Source organism: Oxyura jamaicensis, unplaced genomic scaffold (assembly GCF_011077185.1).
Source record: "Oxyura jamaicensis isolate SHBP4307 breed ruddy duck unplaced genomic scaffold, BPBGC_Ojam_1.0 oxyUn_random_OJ67123, whole genome shotgun sequence".
In the NCBI taxonomy this organism is placed as follows: domain Eukaryota; kingdom Metazoa; phylum Chordata; class Aves; order Anseriformes; family Anatidae; genus Oxyura; species Oxyura jamaicensis.
The window spans coordinates 6,884-10,420 of NW_023308395.1; the positions used below are offsets into that span (position 1 = coordinate 6,884).

Sequence of the window (3,537 nt, forward strand, 5' to 3'; positions counted from 1 at the left end):
TCGGACACAAGTACAGATTCAAACAGTAACGGGAGCTCTACCAGGCACGGTGGAAGTTCACGTGCCTAGAACGGACCCTAATTGGGATTATAATGATGACAATGAGTATCGATTGTTAAAAAGATACCAGGAATGGATAAGAATTGCTTTGGAAAATGCGATACCAAAATCGGTTAATTGGTCAAGACTATATACAATAAAACAGGGACAATCTGAGACACCCACAGAATTTCTTGACCGTTTAAGAACAGCCATGCAAAAGTGCACCACCTTAGATCCCTCATCTGAGGAGGGTAAACTACAGCTGGTTTCATTATTCCTAGGACAGTCCGCCGAGGATATAAGGCGGAAACTTCAGAAAATGAAGGAACCAGATATAAGAGATTTGGAAAGGTTGGTGGAAGAGGATTGGAGAGTATTTAGAAACCGGGAAGGGGAAGAAAGACAGAAATTAGGACAAACTATTGCCGCAGCAACCATAGCTGCATTGAGAAAACAAGAAGAACCCCTTTGAGTTAAGGGTAGGGGAGTTGGAAGACGGGGAGGACCTCAACAGCCCTTAAGATCAGATCAGTGTGCCTATTGTAAGGAAATAGGTCATTGGAAAGGACAGTGTCCAAAGCTGAGTGGGGCCCGACCTGTAATAGCTAACATTTCTCCTGAACAATGAAGTAGACTGGGGGAATTCACCCTAGCGGATCCACTGGTTAAAATTAAGTTAGGGAAATTGGAACAGGAGATGGAATTTTTAATAGATACAGGAGCCTCTTATTCAGTGCTGAACCAGAAACTAATACCAGAAGATAAAAACTTTGTGACTGTGATAGGAGCTACTGGCCAACAAGAAAAAGTTTTTTTCTTAAAACCACTGAAATATAAATTGGGAAAACAAATGGGGATACATAGGTTTTTAAACAAATGGGGATACATAGGTTTTTATATCTACCTGGATCTCCAAAATCTCTATTAGGTTGAGATTTGTTAGAGCAATTAGAAGCAGAAATTGTCTTTGAAAAAGGGAAAATGGAATTAAAGATAGGAGAACAACTAATAAATGTGTTGAGCTTGGCACTAATACAAACTGACCCTAAAAGTGAAATACCCTCAGAGATCACAGATCAAGTGTATCCAGGAGTTTGGGCCACTGAAGTCCCTGGAAGAGCTAAAAATGTGACCCCAATAATTATTAAATTAAAAACAGGAGAGAAACCCGTTAAGGTTAAGCAATATCCTTTGAGGATAGAAGATAGGAAAGGAATTAAAGAGATAATTGATAAATTTCTACAGTATGGATTATTAGTTGAATGCAAATCAGAATACAATACACCCATATTGCCAATCAAAAAGGCAGATGGAAAAAGTTATAGGCTAGTTCAGGATTTGAGGGCCATAAATAAAATCACCGAGGATATACATCCAGTAGTGGCAAACCCTTATACTTTGCTGACTAAATTAAAGAATAGTCAAGTTTGGTTTACCATACTGGATTTAAAAGACGCCTTCTTCTGCCTAGCCTTAGCCACAGAAAGCCAAAACCTATTTGCCTTGGAATGGGAAAACCCCGACTCAGGCAGAAAGATGCAGCTTACGTGGACAGTACTACCTCAAGGATTCAAGAATAGCCCCACCATTTTTGGAAACCAATTAGCAAAGGAACTCGAGATTTGGATGCCTCCGGACACTGAAGGGGCTTTGTTACAATATGTAGATGATCTCTTAATAGCTACCGAGACTGAAGAGAGTTGTATTCAACGGACTATAAGTCTCCTTAATTTTCTGGGTTTAAATGGATATTGAGTCTCCCAACAGAAAGCCCAGCTGGTTCAACAACGCGTGACCTATTTGGGATTTGAAATTTCGGGAGGACAACGAGAACTAGGAACTGAACGTAAGGAATTCATTTGCCGAACTCCAGAACCCCAAATGGTAAAGGAGCTATGAACCTTTTTAGGAATGACAGGTTTGTGTCGCCTTTGGATTTATAATTATGGACTAATGGTAAAGCCTCTATATTAATTGATAAAGAATAATCAGTCAAAGTTAGTCTGGACTGGAGAAGCACGAAAAGCCTTTAAACAACTTAAACAAGAATTGATGCAAGCCCCGGCTTTGGGATTACCGGATCTCTCGAAACCCTTTTGGTTGTTCTCTCATGAGAGACAAGGGATAGCTTTGGGAGTACTAGCACAAAGATTGGGTCCCTACAAACGAGCAGTAGCTTACTTCTCTAAACAATTAGATGAAGTAAGTAAAGGATGGCCCGGATGCCTTCGGGCTGTTGCAGCTGTTGTTATCAATATACAGGAGGCTCGGAAGCTTACAATGGGACAGAAAATGACGGTGTTAGTCTCCCATATGGTCTCAGCAGTTTTGGAACAAAAAGGAAACCATTGGCTTTCACCACAGAGATTTTTAAAATATCAAGCAATACTAGTAGAACAAGATGATGTGGAAATTGTGGTCACTAACGTTGTAAATCCAGCTTCTTTCCTTAGCGGAACTCTGGATGAACCAATAACACGATTGTATAGAAACAATGGAGACTGTGTATTCTAATCGACCTGATCTTAAGGAAGAACCTTTAGAAGATGCTGACGAATCTTGGTATACTGATGGAAGCAGCTTTGTGAAACAAGGACAACGTAAGGCAGGGTATGCTGTTACAACCACTCAACAGGTAATCGAGTCCAAACCATTACCTCCTGGGACGTCCGCCCAGAAAGCAGAGATAATTGCTCTTACGCGAGCACTGGAACTAGCAGCAGGAAGGAAAGTAAATATTTGGACAGATTCTAAATATGCATTCGGCGTGGTGCATGCTCATGGAGCAATTTGGAAAGAACGTGGATTGCTGACCGCTCAGGGAAAACAGATAAAACATGCTGAAGAAATTGTAAAATTGTTAGAGGCGGTAAAACAACCAGAAAAGGTAGCATGCATTGTTGGGGACACCAAAAGGGGAACGCCGATTTTGAAATTGGAAATCGATTGGCAGATCAAGAGGCTAAGCAGGTAGCTGGATTAACTGAAGTGAAGGCATCATCTTTGATACCAGACGGTAAAGTCCAAACTATATACATAAACCAAAAGCCAAATTATACAAAAGAAGACTTAAAATTAATTGAAGATTTGAAAGGTAAAATGAAACCAGATGGATGGGTATATTTAAAAGATAACCGAGTAGTAATACCCTCTAATTTGATATGGCCCACAGTTCTTACAGAACACAATAAAACACATTGGGGAGCTGACACATTGCATAAGAGCCTGAGTCACACATTAGTGGGACGAAATTTATAGACAACGATAACACAAGTAACTCAACAATGTAGCATTTGTTTACACAATAACCTCAATACTAAGAATAGAATAAAATTTGGAGTAATTGGTAAAGGAAATTATCTGGGACGACAGTGGCAAATTGATCTTTCAGAACTCCCTAGAAAAGGGGGGTATCGTTATTTCCTGGTTCTGACTGACACGTTTCCGGGATGCCCTCTTTGGATGATCGCCAACTGCAACCAGGATTTTGAACAC

The 3,537-nt window shown here is 40.3% G+C and overlaps 1 long non-coding RNA gene across 2 annotated transcripts; it reads left to right on the plus strand.

The window, feature by feature from the left end:
- The first annotated feature begins 915 nt into the window (after positions 1–915).
- LOC118159099 lies at positions 916–3,305 on the plus strand. Of its 2 annotated transcripts, XR_004746996.1 has the most exons (3): positions 916–1,960; positions 2,483–2,843; positions 2,889–3,305. It is a non-coding gene; the product is annotated as an uncharacterized LOC118159099 (long non-coding RNA). The 2 variants fall into 2 exon arrangements; XR_004746995.1 differs by lacking the exon at positions 916–1,960 and having other exon boundaries at positions 2,422–2,843.
- The last annotated feature ends 232 nt before the right edge of the window (positions 3,306–3,537 follow it).